The 18,952-nt window shown below is 38.6% G+C and overlaps 1 protein-coding gene across 5 annotated transcripts in view; it reads left to right on the top strand.

Moving 5' to 3' along the window:
* The window catches only part of CSRNP3 (cysteine and serine rich nuclear protein 3), a 97,025-nt gene that overhangs the window by 44,891 nt on the left and 33,182 nt on the right, over positions 1-18,952 (top strand). Inside the window, exon 1 of one of the 5 annotated variants that reach the window (XM_058027556.1) lies at positions 11,383-11,611. The exons of 3 other annotated variants lie outside the window; for them this stretch is intronic. The gene's annotated coding sequence lies outside the window, so the exon portion shown is untranslated. Of the gene's footprint in view, positions 1-11,382; positions 11,612-13,106; positions 13,228-18,952 lie in introns of those variants that run through there. One more of the 5 variants, XM_058027558.1, reaches the window with a different exon arrangement.

Below are 18,952 nucleotides of genomic sequence, written 5' to 3'. Positions count from 1 at the left end.
CCTTTCCCACAAAATGTATTTCCACAACTAGAGCAATTAGTAGGGATTATCTTTGAGAGGAGAAATAAATGGCTTTTAACTGCTTCATGTGTACTAAAATACTGCTAGATGCTTTAAATTTTTCCCATGTGGGGAATTTATTTTGTCTTTTAAATTCAAGTGTCAGGATATCACCCTGTATCAGAAGAAACAGTACTTTCCCATCCACTTACTGATCTAACTTAGGGATAGAATTCTGAAGTTCATATCAGACTTTAATTTCCAGACTTGACACTAAAATTTTCCTTCCCCCCCCACCTATTATTGCTGAAAGTGCAAAATACTTTCTTTCTGTAATTGTTTTGACTTGTTTAATGAAACAGGTTCTCTCTAACTGGTGGTCTTGAAGCAAACCCTTTACTTGTAACCACTAAAAGCACAGTTAAGGGATGGGTAACAATAAGATACTAGATTAATTTTTTAAAAATGCTATTTAATTTTTCAAATGGAGACACTAGGTATGGAACAGTTAAACTGCTCAAAGTGCCACAGAAATCCTCGTTATAAATGGATTTCTGGATGCAACTGGTCATGCAAACTGATTTCACATCTCTACTGCTAGTCCAACACTAGCAGCTCAGTAGGTTCTTCTTTTTGCAATCCAGAGAAAAGGTCTGAAATACAACCATTAGTTAAAGTATTAATAACACCTGTATACTGAAAATAAGACAGGTGTAGTGTTTAATAAGTGCTTGGCATCCTATTTGTTAACAGGTTTTTTTTGTACTGCTCAATTGTATGCAGTCTGGCTATGGCTTGAGAGTCCTCATTGGTTACCAATTGTCTAGTAAAAATTCCTCTGCATTATATTTGACATTTATTATGTGGGCATCTCAGCTTTTGGACTTATTTTCTGAAGATTTGACTTAGGCTGGTGACTGGGTTTTGGACTGGGTGTTGGCTAGAGACCATAGTGTTGGATATCACTGGCAGATTCACCTTATTTGTATGCGTGAAACACAACAATGGATGTGCAGACAGGCAGGAATTTTCATTTCTGGTTCAGGTTGTATTTCACTCAGCTGTCAGCTTGTCTAGTGTTTGAGTTTTGGTATTTCCCACACCCATTGACAGTAGTCTGAGGTCACTGGTATATTTTCACCAAATTCTCTGCTTTTTTGTAGCAGAGTGAAACCTTTTAAATCCTGCACTTCTTGCTCAGTGCACTTTGTGAATTTTGACGCTGCGTTTGCTGGAGGGTTGGGATGCAAGGGAATTCCTTTTTATTGCTTTTTCTTTTTTAATGGATAGAGTAATGTTCCTAGCATAAATTGGCCATCAGTGCTACAGTGTGGTATTTCTGGTATTCTCATTCAATTAATTTTTCTCTGTCATTCATTTACTTTACCTTATTTTTAGCACATATTTATTAGATAAAAATATATTTCTTAGATTGTAAAACAAACATTTTGGCCTCATCTTTCACAGTTCATCTTCAAGAATTTACTATATATCATCTTCTGAAATGTGGGTTTGCCTGTGCTTTTTCCTACTCTTGGTTCTTTTATTCTTTTAATTCTTTAATTCAGTTTATTTTTGAAAAGTCACTTTGTTCCTTCCATATCTTACAACTTTCTATAAAATTATATTTTTAGTGGCCTTTTCATTCCCATCTGTACTTTTTCTGGTTAATCTAAAAAAAAGAAAAAGCTTATGTATAATGTCTGTGCTAACAACATATGTATCCTTCTCAGATTTTTACTGTAAGATTTTTTTCCAGTAAGTACTTTGTCTCTCCTCCAACACAGTTGACTGAACTCAGCTGTGAAGCAAGAGAAAAATCATATGCAAACTTTTTTGCCATTTCCATCTCAAGATCACAAAATCCTGACCTTAAAAAAGATGCATTCTTGGTGTATTGCTTTATCTCAGTATTTCTTTAAAAGTGATGTTACTTTGACTTGCTGATGCATCTATTTGTATTCCCATTAGCATCACTTTTTAGTGTCATAAATGTGCCTTCTTTATCTCTGCCTCTTGAAACAGAGGCAAGTTTTTGGTCTTTTCCTGTCCACTTACCAGTCAGGGTTCACTAATATTGGTAACTTTAAAAATTTTTGAATCCCATGCTGTTTCAAATGTTTTGGAGCAGTTCCTGCAAATGTATTTATTGTTTTTTAAAATCTCTTTTAAAACTTGCCCTAGTCATTATGTGTATATAGTTGTCAGTTGTCGTGCAAAAATAACTGTTACAAGATTACAAGTGGTAGCTCTTTGTTTTCTCTGCAATGTCTTTGAATCCTGTGCTGCTTCCTGCTTGACATTTAAGATACTTAGCTTCTAAGATTATATATCAGGCTATATATAGCTTTTAAGGCTGCAAATGCTGTCATTATTGTGGTATACTAATTTAAGGCATCAGGCGAGGTTTGTGGGGAAATTAGCATTTTTTAATTAGATTAGCTTCTACAGCTAGAAAAGTAGGCAGGCTTTTGTGTCTCTGACCCCTTTCTCATGTCCTCAAAGGGTTTGGTTTTCCTACTCATCTCAGTTTGTCTACTTCAAGATACTGCTGTTCTCTACAAACTGCCTGTGTCATTGCTTGGCACACTGAATGTCACGACAAGGCTGGCAGTTGCTGATCTGGGTCTGTTCCTGTGTGATTATCATCATAAAGCAATTTTTGAGTTGTTTGCAATTTTGCAACTACAGAAAAGAGTAGGAAGATCAGCACAGAGCATGTACCAATTTGCTGTTGTAAGTATGTAGCAAGCTAAATGTGACAGCTTTTCAGGAATTCTCACAGTGCTGGAGATAATAAGAAAAACTGCAGGATACACACTGCACAGTTATGAACTCATTGCCATTGTAAATGACTCAGAATATGTTTCCTGAATGTAAATGGGCCACTCCTGTCTCTCAATCCAAGACATCCAGGGCAGTGAGAATATCTTTTGATCTGAAAAAGTAGAACATTTGGCACGGCAAAGCTTTGTATTTCTTGAAACCTTAAATGACTGAAGTCTGCATTTGCAATCCTGTATCCTAGAGCCTATGTAAGTGGACATAGGGCAGGAGAGCAATTCCAGGCTGGCAGCTAGAACAGTGTTAGTGTCACTGAAATCTGCCCACCCCAGAAGATGGAAAGAGAGAGCCAAGGAGCTTGCCTTCCTGCTCTTCAGTCACAAAGCTAGTGAGCTCCCCTATGAGCTTGGAGCTGTTGGTGTGGTAGAAGGCTGTTAACAGCAAATGACAGCTGGTGCTGTCAGCTTGCACCTTTGCTGTGACCTGGAAGGTCAAAACAGACACACTGACTACACTATTTCTAAATATCTGACAAGTCTAGTATTATCTCAACTTAATATAGCAGAAATAAACATGGTCCTCATGTTCCTGAAAGGGAAAATATTATGATGGAAACAATATTATCCTCCATGCCTAAAGATGTTAGGCCAGAAGAATTAATCCTTTTGAGAAGTCACAATCATTGCAGGGATGCCAAAAACCACACTGAGTTGGTAATTGCTTCTTTTCTGCAACACAGGAAACTGTCAGATGATGCAACTTTGTATCAGGTGATATCAGCCATCCCTGCGGTTTTGTCTGTGCCATAAATTGATGATCCTAATGCAAAGTATTTGAATGTAATCCTGGTTGAAAGTCTAATTTATTTTTTAAGATGTTCACAGGAAAATATGTTGAATAATGATTTTAAAAGGGGGAAAAAATTCCTCCTCTGCAAGTGCACCAACACAAGAGGCTGCAGTCTTTAGGGACTGTAGTCTGACATCCTCAACCCTTGGGTATTGTACTGCTGTCAGGGTGATAAGTGTGTCTACTTAATATTGTGAACAAAAAATCTAACTGAAACATTAAGTTCTCCAGCTGGTAGGTTTCAAGCAGTTTAATTTAAAAAAAAAAAACATGATGGTATCTGAAATGCTGAAATCTTGAAAGATACCTGAGCTATAAAAATGCTCTAATTAAAGTCATTATTTGGTTCTCTTCCCGTTTAGGTAGAAGTCTTAGATAAAACAGTCACTCCATAACTACTTCTACAAAAGAACTTCCAAACTTGATCATGTTGCAGAAATGATGATCCTTGCACAATCTCAGGGCATGTAGCTACTACATTTAACCCTTTAAGCTCTTGGAAAATGAGACCAAAAGCACAGTGCTTTTAACTTAGAACATCAGCTGAAAACAGTGTTATCAATTTAAAAATCAGTCCATTTTGGTCTCTGAAGTTATACGAGAGCATCCTGGAACTGTCACTGATTTGCTAATATGAATGTGGATATTTAAATATTGCTATCCATCTTCTTCCTATATGAAAGAAATGCCAGTCAGTGTTCCTTAGAAAGCATATTTCTGAATTGGACTGGCTTATTTTCATAGTAAGGGTTGGAAGGGACCTTAAAGATCATCTAATTCAAAGCCCTCTGCCATGGACAGGGATGTTACCCACGTAGATTGCTCAAAGCCCTATCCAACCTGACCTTGAACACTTCCAAGGTGGGGACATCCACAAGTTCTCTGGGCAGCCTGTTCTAGTGCCTCACTACCCTCTGACTAAAGAATTTCTTCCTAATGTCTAATCTAAATCTCCCCTGTTCTAGTTTAAAACAGTCCCCCTTGCCTTGTCACTATCCAACCATGTGAAAAATGACCCTCTCTCTTTTTCAAAAGCCCCTTTTACGTACTGGATGGCCACAATGAGATCTTCCTGAGGTCATCTCATCTCCAGGCTGAACAGCCCCAGCTCCCTCAGCCTGTCCTCACAGGAGATATCCTCCAGCCCTCTGATCATCTTTGTGGCTCTTCTCAGGACTGCCCTAACAGGTCTGTGTCTTTCCTGTGCTGAGGACCCAGAGCTGGCCTCAGTTCCACAGATGGACTCTTCTGACAGTGGAGGAGCAGAATCACCTCTTGACCTGCTGGCCACCCCTCTTTGGGTGCACTTGGATTTCTGGGCTGTGAAAGCATACTGCTGGCTCATGTACTTTCTGAATCCTTAGAATGTTGCAATGGCATAGTAAAAATATTTCAGTAAAAGTACAGCAGTTCAGCTTTTAACTTGATGGAAATTATATATATATATGCTAGGAAAATTGTTTTGGATGCTAAAGCATATGAAAAGATCTTTCATTTAATTTCTTCAACAGTGATGTTAGGGCAAGTCAAATCATGTTTTTAGGGTAGGAGAAGGGAAATTACCTGCAAAAGACTTTTACTTTATTAATGTAGGCTGCTGCCATGGAATATTTGGGGGAGGTGGGTCTGGACAGGAATTGTGTTGTGTTGTGCTGGGAGAGAAAACTCAGCATAAGCAATAAAGTTCTCATTGCTGTGCTGATGTTATCACTGATGCTGGTAGACTAACAAAGAAGTAAATAAAAATTATTTTCAGGCTCTCCTGCATACACAAGAAATCAATGCTGGCCAAATGGAAATGGACAGAATTATTAAAGTAGAATCAGCTTCTATTCTTTAAAGGTTATTTGAAACAGCAAAAAGTACCTTACAACTCAAAATGCAGTGCTTTTTCAAGCTTTAAATGATTGTGTTGTATGTGGGATGTACAAAGGTGGGAAGAAATGTTGTAGCAGATTCGCTTCCTGTGGAATGAGATCCTAAGCTGATGTTCAGCAATTCTAGGCAGGCACATTTTATTCTAGACTTTAGATATCTTCCTGTCTATTGAAAAGATTGAAAGTCCACTATGTAGCATTATGTATTTTATTCTAAGTAGTACGTTGAAAATGTCTTGTGCTTTAAGTTGGAATGCTTCATAAACTAACTGCTGTAAAATGTAACAACCTCTTTACATTGCTGCTTAGATATGTCTGTGTTTCTGGTGTATTTTCACATCTGTCTCCACTCAAAATACTTGTTTTTATGATAGATGGGAACAAATTTGAAGATTGTAGCAATAAAAAATACATCTTTCTGTGGAAAACAAAAACTAAAGTGCTTTCTGCTTCACTGTGGAAGCTGAGAAAACAAGGAATGAGGAACTGTTTCTGGTTTAGCAACAGTGGTGCTTTGGGAAGGTCTGTAGATGACTAGTCCAGGAAGGAAAGAAAGTCTGCTTCCATCTGGATTTTTTTCCTGTTCCAACTGCATTGACTCAGTAAACTTCTTTTTGGTTCACTATGGTACATAAAATGGAACTTGAAGAACCAAACAGATGCAGACAGAAAATACTAGCTATCATGCTTTCTTCAAATGTCTCCTAATTTATTTTATTTGAAACTTTTTTTGGTCAGCAGCCAAGTGAAATTTTGGAGTTGGAAAATGATACTATGAGAAAAGGTGTGCTTAGTGACCAAGCAAGGAAAAGGGATGGAGTAAGAAGTATTTCAGTTAATTATAAACCAAAAGGCACCTTTGTTTATTCTGCTCATGTCTTACAATTTCTAACCACATCAAGTGTACTGTGCAGTTCTGAATTACTCCCTAACATGGATCGTGTTGGAATGTCTGAGGTGTCATGGAAACTGGATGGAGAAAAGCTGGGGTATGAAGCCATACCAGACAGCACAGGCAATTTCTTTTCAAGTATCTGCTGTCTTCTCTCTTTTTTTTTTTTTTTTTTTTTTCTGAGAGAATGGCCACTTTGCTCTTTCAAATAGAACTTACTTCATTTGGAACGATGGCTGCACCAAGCATTATATTATTTATTTGCTTTGAATATTCACATCATCTAAAGAAACAGCAGTCAAGAGATTCTTTTGCTACTTGGCTATACACCTGTCATTACAGTAGTTTTCCTGCCAAAGTTAGCATTTCTTTGGTTTTGATAGTTAACTATCAGTTTTGAGAAAGATTGTGAAAAGAAAAAGAAACTCTGTGTTTATTGCAGAGGAATATTTTTGTTTGTGTACAGTAACTCTTCTAAAGCATAGTATTTTTCAGCACTGTTTTCTGAAAGGAAGTGTGCTCTCCTCTGGGATATCAGCCTAGAAGAGGTTAATTTTATCTTGGAAAAATGTATCTTATGTAAGATGTAGCAAGAATGTATAATTAAAAATAGGGTTTCCAGGACTTGTGCTAAAAATCATTGGGAAGGGATATGCTGTGCTATATGCCACAGTATGTGTAAAGGGAATTAATTTTTACTCTGTGCCAGTTTTTTACCCCATGATTTAAAAGGCTGCCTCTGGTCAAGCAGATATTAAGAGTCAGAAAAAAAGCAAACTATAGATGGTGTCCTTTAAATTGGCACGGCAGTGTAAGGGTGCCAGAAGCAGGAGTGAAGGACAGCAATGGCAGCCTTACACTGAGGTGCCAGGAGTCACTGTATGGAGTTTGGTGATGGATTGCTAGAGTGGCAGAAATCAGACCAGCTGCTCACAGGCCTGCCCCTCACTTGTAAGCTGCTTTCTCCATCCTGTCTGTTGATCTGAGGATATCACCTTTCAAATAGATTTTGTCTATTTCCATTCATTTCACTAACTAGACTCTTATTTCAAAACATGGTTGTATTTCTTTGTTGAGAATGCCATTTATGAATGAGTAATATTTTCATATTTATGCAGTTCAGGAACCCAAGGAATGTCATTCCTCCTGTCATGTCAGGCTATGGAAATCTGTCAAGCCCTAGTATTTGGAAATGAACAGTCAATGTGACACTGCTTGAAGATTGTTTAGCTGTGACTGATCTAGAGAAAGCTAGACATTTGGGGCCAGGGACAGGAAATTTATTTGATTAAATTACATTTGGTCTAGAAAGAAATATGTAGAATTTATACTTTAGATTATCCTACCCAAGTGTTAGTGACTGTAGCTTTACATTAATTAATATTACACTATTTTCCCTTAGGTGAGCATTTTTAGTCTGTAGAACTTCTGCAATGGCATAATTCCATGGGAAGTTTTCAGCTATGCCTTATCCTGAATTCAATTTAGAGGAGTTTGCATGGGCAAGGTTTATAGATCTTACCAAAGAAGCCACCACAAATCATCTATTTCCATGCCTGAAAGCCAGAGCTGAGGCATTTAGAGCTGCTGTTGTTGCTGCTGTAGCTCATAAATTACAAGCCATGGCATATGAACCATGTTGTTTGTAAGAGCTGGAGTAGAGCATGCATGGCCACTGAATACATTTTCTAAATCCTGGACTTCAAATATTTTTTTGTCACTAGAAGACTGTAAAAGTTTCAGCATAACCCCCTGTTTACTTAACTGGTATGGAAGTTAGTACATTTCTGGGGTACTTGAAGAAACCAGACCTCTTGCATTTTATTGCAAGGTACAGGATTCCAACCTTTAGAATAACAAGGCCCTGAGTGGTGCAAGTTGTCCCTTTTTTGTTTCATGAAATTGAGCAGTGCTCTTCCCAAAAGTTTGATTCTTATGTGATTCATCCAACCATAATACAGGATACTGAACAGCTGATTAAGTTTGATACCCAATGAAGTAAAGTAGTTGTATTAGGTGGAAATAATTTGAAGTTCAAATCATGGACTTAGTCTGGTTTGTGATACATGGCTGATTTTGGGTTATTTTGGGTCTTTGGGTTTTTGTTTGGGGTTTTTTATTTGTTTTTAAATTCTGTCCAAGATACGTATTTCATTGCATATAACCTTTATAAAAGTACTCAAGTCTAAATGCATATAGAGTAGAATAAACCAAGATTTACAAAATCATTACTTATTAATGACGGTGATTACTCAGAGTCCAAATTTCCTTAACCAGGTCACTTTTACTGTAGCTTCTGTGAAATGAGATAGCCTAAGAATGTTCCTGTTAATTTTCTTACAAAGTAGATGTGGGATCTGACAGTTTACCCATATTTACAGATTGTCAGAAGGTTCTTGATTTGTTTCCATTTGGATTCACAAAGAACCTTTTATTTAAGAAAAGAGAGCCCTTGCTTACCTTGACTGCCATGGGAGACCCTGAGTGGAAGAGACTGCTAAGCATTTGTATTCTCCCACTGTTGTTTCAAGGGGAGGTGAATTTGGATTCTCCTGAAGAAATCCTGGCTGTTACAGGAGTGGTATCAGGAAGTATTGTCTCATTTGAACCTCTTCCTTCTGTGGAGTGACAAGGGAGGCCTAGGTTTTGCCTCCTGTGAATCTCTTGGGTGATCTATAATCCCTTTTGTGGTGGCAGAAAAGCCCTTCCTCAATAGTATGTCTGGGCAGAAATTCAGCAATGAGGCTCTGACAAAGACTTCCTTCTATTTAGTAACTCTGTGAGAAGAGGTGATGGGATGGGATGGAATATAATTTAGCTACCTAAAAATGTCAAGTTATATTTAGGAAATTCAAAATTCCACTATGGAGGATTGAAGCTTCCCTCCCTCCCCCCACCAACCTTGAAGAAGTGATTAACCGAGGGTGCCTCTCAGCATGGAGACGGCTTGCTGCTATTGTCTCCTGCAGAAACAACTCTTTGCTGCTAACTGGTTTAACTGTATCATGTCCTTGAACATGTTTTCCTCTAACCACCTTTCAGGATTTGAGGACTGTTCCATAGTATATAACAACATACAGGGAAAAATGTGACAATAGTACTCTTTTCCTGACCAATTTTTGTTCTTTCCATCTGTCAAACATTTGAGTTTTCTTTTTTCTCCTAGTGCCACTGCAGCAAAAATGCCTGCCTTTTGTTTATGTCTTCCTACATGAGCATTGTGACATCATCAGTGGTATCGCCAGGGGAAAAAAATATGCATAGCTCTAGCTAAACCAGCTGCTCGTTAGCAATCTTTCTAGTCTGCTTTCATTTCTTCTCATTAATGTACACACAAGAGTGTTTCCTGCCTAAGAGACATGGAAGGTTCTCAGCCACAAAACATCTGCTCAGTCCTTGTCTTTGGATAGATGAAAATGGTAGCACTTCAGAATACACTCACTCTTGATAATGGCATTTTTAAAAAACTGAAATGAATGTGAGAGTGTAGAAGATACTTATTACTGGATTTAGTTGTAGGTAATTCTGAATCCTTTGCTAACCATCTTGTATAATTCAGAGTAATCACAGAGACTGCATATCAACTGTTACAAAACCATAATAATACAAACCGAGCCAAGAACAATAAAGAAATGAGTTTTGTCATTGATTTGCATGACGACACGGTAAGGCGAATGAATCTGTTAGTCATGCTTGTCCCTTCTTCCATGCAAATCAGCAGCAAAACTTCCACTGACTTTGATAGGACCAGAATAATGCCAACCATGAGCTACAAGCTGTCATTTATTCTAATGAGAGAGATCTCAAATAGAATAAGGAGGTATTTCATTTGTGGAATGTTAATGAGAAAACAGTTTCTTTTGCTATCTCATGTTATCAAAATGCTCTGAATTATTCTAGAGATAATTGACTGTTTTGTAGAATAGCTGCATCTTTGCAATGTTAATATTATGGATAATTGTGTGTTCGGTACGAGTTTTCAGGGCGGAGGAGAGATGTTCATTTATCATCACTAGCTGTTTGTAGAAAGCTAGCTTTAAATTAGAATACTCAGGGAATTCACTCTGCAGTAGGAATCAAGCTATCTCCAAATATTCCAGCATGGAACCCTGATACTGATAATGGATCAGTGAAAAAATAATTAATATTTATCTTTTTCTGTAAGGGCTTTTGTAATTTGAATCTAGATATTCACTTACTCTAATATGAAATACTCAGGTAAATATTAAGTTTTTAAGCATTATAAAATGTTATTTAAACTAATAATTTTTGTTTAAAATAAATAAAAAAACCCAAGTCAACCAACCAAATGCACACATGCACACACACGTAAACAAACCCCAGAGCATCACCAACTATTACCAGGAAGAGATTAGACTTCACTGTATTACATAATTTGTCATTTGGATTTGAGAGTAATCCCTGCCCAAATGGCCAATTCTTATTCACCTGAGTAGCCTCAGTGAAGCCAGCAAAACTCATTTTAAGACCAAAGATTACACGATAATGCCCTTGACTGATGAGACAAATGTAAATTAAGGGGCTGTTTTTTAGGTATAATTTTTCATTTGGAAGCTCGTCCTCCACATAAAGGATAAACACTGGCAGATTAAGTGTTGGCAAAATATTACCGCTTCAGAATATTAATTTCAGTGTGTACTGTGTGCAGAGCGATGCAGACAATGCATGGCTTGTGCCACTCCCCGCAAGAAAAAATTACTTGTAACAAATCTCTTGAATTTCTTCTTGGACCAGCGTTACAGTGGGAATTATAATAATAATTTAAAAAAAAAAGTTCAGGGGATTTCCATAACAACTGCTGTCTTAATGAACTAAAGAAGCCTTAGAATTTGTTATTCCTTCCTCATAGTAGACCTCAGCTGATAAAAATATCCGTAGCCGGTGAAATCAGTGGCATGCCTGGCTTTCTCAGACAAAACTCCCATGTGATCACGCAGGCAGCCTCAGTGAGCCCGAAGCTGCTCAGCAAGCAGTAGGTAATGAGTCTTTGTGCAGAGTGAAGCTCTTGTGGCTGAACAATAAAGCATATGGTACCAGCAATAAAACACAGTGCTGGGAAATTTAAGAAGATTCTGCTGGAAGTGGGAAGACAGTGAATATGTCAAACGTTATAAAATGACGATCAATCTGGTTTGGGTCCTAATTAATAAAAACAGTGCATGGATTGGAAAAACAACAATTTGAACAGGTCAGTTTTCTTATAGATTCTTCACACACTTCAATGTTTTAAATATAAATGGTTTTTTTGCTATTTCTTTATTGTTAATAAAGCCAGGGGTTTTTCATTTTGTACGGCAGGATTGGAAGGATGCACATCAGTCTGATACCAAGCTAAATAAATTGTGTAATTCTGATCAAATTCATTGTAAAAATGTTTTTACCATTATTCCTATGCAATTCAAACTTCAATTGTGCATGAAAAATGGGATAGCAAGTAAAATTAAATTTATGCTAGATGGATCATTTACCAATATCATAAAATATTTAGTAACAACAATCTATTACTCTGCTATGTATTTGAGACTAATTCTTTCTCAGTAGGAGATCTGTAGTGTTTGTGTTTGGTTAAACATAATGGAACATTAGAGCACATCTTACAGTGCACTTACATGGGTTTTTTTCCTTCACATTCTCCTTGGAAATTTTTGGAACTGGTGTTTTGTCTTATTTTTAATGTAATTGTAGACATTCGGGAGTGATACATTATAACCCTCCGCATGCATTTCACTCTAATGTTAATGCGAAACATGTTATTATTTTTCGAGCAAGTAATTATTTCTCATAGTAGTTCTTGGTTAATTATTCATAATTATTTTGATTTTTGAAAACTGCTCCTAAAGATTTCTGTGGCCTGTGTTTTTCTTAAAGAGGATAGACATGCAAATTCTTGGTGATTTCACATAATATAAAAATTAACAATGTAAAAGTTTTATTCCTTAAATCTCTTTACAGTATTGGGTTTGGGGTTTTTTTTCTTTATTTTCTGAATGCTGAAGATCGTAAATTGGATATGCTGATTTTTGTGGAGTATTTTAGCAGGAAGGAGATGGAGCCCTTGAAAAACGATCGGGGAAATAAAGAAACAAAACTCGAAATGTAGAGAACAGTAGCTCTTTTCATGTGCACTTATGATTCCAAGGGAGAAGTGTGCTTTATAACAGCCCGTTGATGCTGTGCCTGTGGCCGTGCTGTGCGCAGGGCCCGGCGCGCTGCGCTCGCGGTCCGTCCGTGCCGGTTCGCTTTGTGCGGGCACGGCGGAGCCCGCGCTGCCCGCCCTCGGGAATTAAAGAAAGGGAGAGGGGAAAGGGAGCCCGGGCTGCGGCTGCGGAGCCGGGGGCGGGGGCAGCGGCTCTCCCCGGGAACCGCCGGGCGGGCGGGCGGCGCTGGCCCGGTCCGGGGCGGGGGGCGCGGGCGCTGCCGCCCGGCGCGGCGGGCCCGGGGCGAGGGGCGGAGGGCCGTGCCCAGCATGCCCCGCGGCGGGGCGGGGCCGGGCCATGCAAATGCGGGGGCGGGGCGGCGGCGCGCGGAGGGCGCGGGCCGGTACGGCGGGCGCGGGCCGGGCGGCGGAGCCGCGGCCGCTCCGGCCCCTCCGCGGCAGCGCGGCCGAACCCGGGAGCGGGCGGGGCCCGGCGGCCTCCGCCGCTGCCGGCGCTGCGGGCGGGGCCGGGACCGCGCGGCCCGCGCGCTTCGGCCGTCGGAAATGTGCCGTGGCTTACAGGGCATCATTTTCCATTGGCACGTATTGCTGATGCCTAAGCGAAGGTGCTTTGCAGTCCCTGCTTTAAAACGGTTCTCCTATAAAAGGTAATTTTATATTGCAATCCTGATACAGCTTGGCATCTCAGAACGCAGGCCTGTTCGCGTTTTAGACAATAGATCAGAAAGGATATGTAAAAGTACTTTTTCACCGTACTTATGTGCAGCTATTAATTTATTTTACAGAGAACCCTGCTAATATCGCAGTAACACCTGCAGTATGTACCGTGAGATTGGATGCGATAACACTGAACATGTCACTCTATGTTAATTTAAATTGAGAAAATACAGCAATATACAGTCATACAATTATCATATAACTACTATATTCGTCTAAAATGAGTATGGTGGATTTAAAATTTAAATTTAAGAGTTGGTTAGGTACTTACAATAAGTGCATACAGAGATAAAATTAACAGTGTGCAGTAAAATAACAATAAGCGTTTCTACAGAACAACATTCCCACTGTTACAATGGAATCACAACTTTGAAATACACCTGTCTTGTCTATTTATATGGGAAAGAAACAATAAAACAAACGTTTTTTTTCTGTGGATAAGGCTCTTCATATTCTAAAACATTCCCAGTGTCAAGTTTTTTAAGAAAGCTTAAAGAACAAATTCCTGAAGCAAAAGGTGTTCTGTGTTGCTACCAAGCTATGGTGATTTTAAGACATACTTTTCTTTACCCCATCTCTAAACTCTATTGAAAGTGTGATTATGTAAACATTTTATGCTGCAATTTGAATGGTGGCTGTTGAGTCTCTTTTAGAATCATAAATAGAACCAAATCTTTATGTACGTATCAGGCATTTGGAAGACAGAGACGTGATTTTGATCTCTCGTGTTACTGGAGTTTTGTGTTAATTACACTGTCTTAATTTATTTCTGGATCTGAGGAGCCCAAATCTGGTGTGCAATGTTTTGGTTTGAGGATGCAGTGTTTGCTGTATATCTTAGGTTTTGGTCTCCATTGTTTACCAGAAAGAGGAACTTGCATTTATTGTGAAATGTCTTGCTTTAGACAGATGCAGTAGTTGACTAAATGAAGTTTAAATTAAATGTAAATTGAAGACTTCTAAGTCATGGTTTAGAGTACACAGTGGCAAATGTTTGGAAACTTAATTCCAAAGCTTAAATATTTTCCCTGAGATAGCAACAAATGATTGTCTCATCTAAAACTTTTGCTCTTAAAATGTACTTCTAGTAATTGAACCTTGAAGTTTAGAGATGTTTTCCCTTTGAACATGCAGGTGGAAAGTCAGGCTGAAGAAAGGCAGCTGTAATATATTGCTGCATTGGTAAAGATGTCTTAAAGATAAATTTACATGCAGTCTGTCAGTATCTCTTTTTGCTTTTGCTCTGAGCCAGACATGATGCTGAGAAAAAATGGATTATGGATGTGCCCTTTCCTCAATGAAATATTCCCAAACACATCACATCTTTAGAATGCTGAGACCACTTAAAGTCCTACCAGTGAGTTTTGATCACTGTTGCTTCATTGCTCTTTTGTAGGCTTTTTTGACCCTGGAACAGGGATTGAGTGTAGATAAAAGACAGATACGACTCATCTACAAGTGTACAGAAGATGAAAATATTTACTAGGTTAAAACAGCTCTGAGATAAATAGCATGCCTTTAATTTCTCCATCTCTTCACAGATATGGATACAGTATCATAATGAAACTTGTGATAAATGGGAGATGTGAATAATTGATCCCAAAAAAAAAAACTAAAACGAAGAAACTGGAAAATTGTGGCCTTTTTCTTTTCCCACACTTGCATTTAATTCTTTCCTACAGCTCCCCTGTCTCTACACCCACCCTGCAAAAAGAGGTTTGTATTTTTAGCACCTCTTCTTCAGTTTTCCATTACTTCAAATAATTTTTCCACAAAAAATAGGGAAGATGGGAAAAGGAGTAAAAGCTTGTACTGGCATAACAATTTGATGGAAAATTCACTTAATATATGTAACTGGACAACTTAAATATTGTAAAGTTAAGGATAAAAGGAAGAGGAGCTGCTTGACTTTTTTAAGGCTTTTCTATGCTTAAATGCAAAAATATAAGCAAGGATACTTCTTAAAAACTAGCATCCAGATGCATTGGACAATTTGCTTTCAGGCTTTCAGATGAAAAGATCCATCGCTTTTGTTTAGTACTTCATAAATAATTTCATGGAATATATAACTTGAAGTCCTGATTGATTTTGGGGCTTGTTTGTATCCTGCTCCTTCATAAGCAGCAGGGATTTGCATATTTATTCCATTGTCTAATGTGAAGTAGGAAATGTGGGCTGCAGAGTATGGAGCCTGACCCTCATCAGTCGTTCTGAGCGATACGGGCAGGAACTACAACATCATTTACCGATGGCAGCTTCTCCTTCTCGCCTGCTTGTTGGATTCTGATGAGGAAATGCAAGCAGCGATACCATTATGTAGTGGGAGGCTGCAGAGTAAATAAGCCTCTGTGGTATTTGTAGCTCTCATTAGCATGCTGCCCCTTCATTACATTTATTTATTCAATTCTGGCAAATCATTTCTGTGCACGCCTATACGGAGGTGATATTTTGTCCGTGCTGCCGGGGGGATGGAGGCTGCGGGCCCAGCCCGGGCTGCGGGGCCGCGCTGTGTGTGCGGCGGGGCCGGAGCGGCCCCAGGCCCTGCTGGGCACCCTAGCTCGGGAACACGGCTCCTTCTCTAACACATCTCGGGAACAGGGCTTCCCTCTCCAACACATCTCGGAACAGGGCTTCCCTCTCTAACACATCTCGGAGCAAGGCTTCCCTCTCCAACACATCTCGGGAACAAGGCTTCCCTCTCTAACACATCTCCCCGGGCTGCTGTGAGCGAGGCCGGGCTGTGCCCACGGCCTGTCCCACCTGAGGCGCGCCTGGCTGCTCCTCCTGGGATGGTGGAATAGGCTGACATGGTGCTGCTGCAGGAGGAGGTCGGGTGTTTGGAATAGGGATATGATGAACTTCTTAGTGATTTAAAATTTGTTCTGTATCACTATTGAGCAGAGTCTGCTTTAAATGTATCATGAATGTATTAACAAGGAAGCTGGATTGCAGATGTTGTTAGTTGCACTTCCTAAGCGATAGCCATCTCTAGTAAATGCCATTTGTGTGGGGGTGATAGAGTAAACAAAAATTGTAAGCCACAAAATGTGTTTGTTAATTGTTTTTAGTGTGGAAATCAAATGGTAGCGCTGCTTACTTCCAACATAGACTGTGACAGCTGAGCAGGCTATTCTCAAGCAAATATTTTGACTTTTAAATATTTTTTTTTAGGGGCAGGAAGGGAAATCCCACGACTCAGGGGGGAATTGATTCCCAGAGTTGCCATTGTTTTGCTGTCTTGTTGTACCAGCGTCTTTATAGCAGAATTCACTTTCAGAGTAGCCAGAGGTTTAACTTTGTAGCTTTCAATGAAATTGCTCAGTTGTTTACTATTATGCTTCTCACCTGCTCTTGCTTCTAAACAAACATCTTTCATTAATAAAATGGAAAAGTGGAAATTGCACAGTATTAACCTTTTTGCTCCTTTGGAAAAGACAGAGTGATCAGGGATTTAATAAAGCAAAATACATCAAATAATAAAAGGAACCCACTTCAGGTAGGAAGTGTAAGCCGCATACCTTCACAGCAGTGCTTTCAGGAGAGTGTAGGGCAGATAATTAATTTTGTCCCTGCAGACTCCCCTGGCTGAAGTGGTGCTGAATGGTCATAAGGTGCTTACAAGTCAGGCAATGAGATGGCAGTGGGCTCACTGCTCAGCTCCTATTCATCATTGTCTCAGTGACAAGAGTGCCTTGGGAATTGCATGGGAACATGCTTGTTATTAGACCTGCAGCTCTTTTGTCAGCTTTCTAAGGAAGTTTTCAGCTTTGAATTATAAAGCAAACTGAAAAGAATTCTTAGACATGTTTATTAGTATACAAGTCACTACAGGCATAAAACAAATTTTCTTTAGCATAAAAAAAAAAGTGAAGAGAGTCAACATTCAATTTTAACACAGCTGGGAATGTAATTTCAGGTCCGTCTTACTGTGGACTGTCATGTTGTGTTAGCACCACAGGCTCTTCCTTTGGGTGCCTTTGTGTTGATTATGTACAGGTGAGTAAGGACCTCTGGGGAATTTTTGCTGGCCACAAATTTGAAATTACTATTGGAAATTTTGCCAGTAATTGAATATATGCTTTTAAAGTAATTTTTGAGGTTTTCAGTTATTGAAAATACAGAGAAAACTACTGGCTTACAGAGAAACGTTTTACTTTATTGATAATGCTTATTTTGTCTCTCTTCATAAATAAAAAGTCTCATTCTATTGACCATGGTCACTAAATCTGAGACTTTGAAATATTAGTGTGGCTGATCTTTTTGACTCATTTTGTAAGGAAATTAGGTTTGTGCAGTTATGCTTTCTCTGTGCCTGTCATATTGTTCAATACGTCTTTCATATTTTCCTAATTAGTTTTTTTAACCTGTTAGCTCATATCAGCTGAGCTTGAAGCAGAAGCAGTTAATCTTCTTCAAGTATTGTGCAAATGGGTGGTGAGATGGGAAGGAGAGATTGCTAGTTCACACCAGTAAAAAACAATTTGCACTGTGGCTAAGACTCTGATTATCAAAGTAACCACATAGAGGAAAGCTTAAACACCATGACCCTGGGGAAGAGCATCAGTGAAGCAGCCCTCATACTGTGCCTTGGGTCATCCATCCAGAAGAGACAAATCCATAAATATTAAAGGTCCATTTGTTTCTCAGATTTTTTTTTTCTTTTTTGTAAATTTGAAAATAAATTCTTCTCAGTTTTAGCTGATAGCTGAGTAACTTATTTTTACCTTGTGTCTTTCTTAGAAGATTAGGTCAATTCCTTACATATATGTCAGTGGCAGAGGAAGACTTCATGGTTGTGTTGTATGAGTTCACTGTTTCCTGCATTCAGTATTTTGTTGTGTATGTTAAGGGGTCTTTTTTTGGTGAATTTCCCTCATCAGTGTTTAATTGTGAAACAATATTATTTATAAAATTATCCAGTTTTTAAAAAAAATAAATGTATTGTTTTTCAGAGTTGAATAGATACACCATGAACAGTGCAAAGTCAAAAAGCAAATCCTAGAAATAAATAGCAATTTTACATCTTCTATTTTTGTGTAATTTTTTTTCTGGACTTGAATATATACTTAGGACTGTCTTGGGTGTGCATGAAAAATGCAGATTGTAGCATTATATTTTGGTTGTGCATTGTCCTTGATCTAGATAGAAAGCTTGAATTATTATAGCCATAAAGCTATTTTTGAAGATAGCAATTTCAAAACATCAGAGCCTTCCAGTAGATATTAATAATTTATATTTTCCAGTACGAATAGTTTTATTGACTTTATTCTCTAGGGAGAAAGATGCACTTAAACATATTTTTACTAATTTTGGCTCTACTTGAGGCCAAGCCTTGAATGAAGTCATGATTTTACTGTCATGCCGTGGAGCTACATTCAATTCATTGGTGGCAATTGAATGTTGGCTCCTGCTGACCAATTTTTTTTTTGTTTTTAGGGGCCTGTTTTATTCTTCCTCAGATATTTCTGCTGATGAAAATAATGTGTTTCCTGGTATTTTCCTAGCTGTTTAGTTTCTACCATTTTCTTTCAGCTTTTTAGTAAAAAATAGCAACAGAGTTTTGAGCTACCAAAGAAGCCAGTCTGTAACTTTACATGACTACTAATGGCTGTGCCAAATATTTACTTGGAGTCTTTAAAATATACACAGCACAGA

Source organism: Melospiza georgiana, chromosome 7, assembly GCF_028018845.1.
Source record: "Melospiza georgiana isolate bMelGeo1 chromosome 7, bMelGeo1.pri, whole genome shotgun sequence".
NCBI lineage: Eukaryota > Metazoa > Chordata > Aves > Passeriformes > Passerellidae > Melospiza > Melospiza georgiana.
This window is presented reverse-complemented; position numbering and strand designations above follow the sequence as displayed.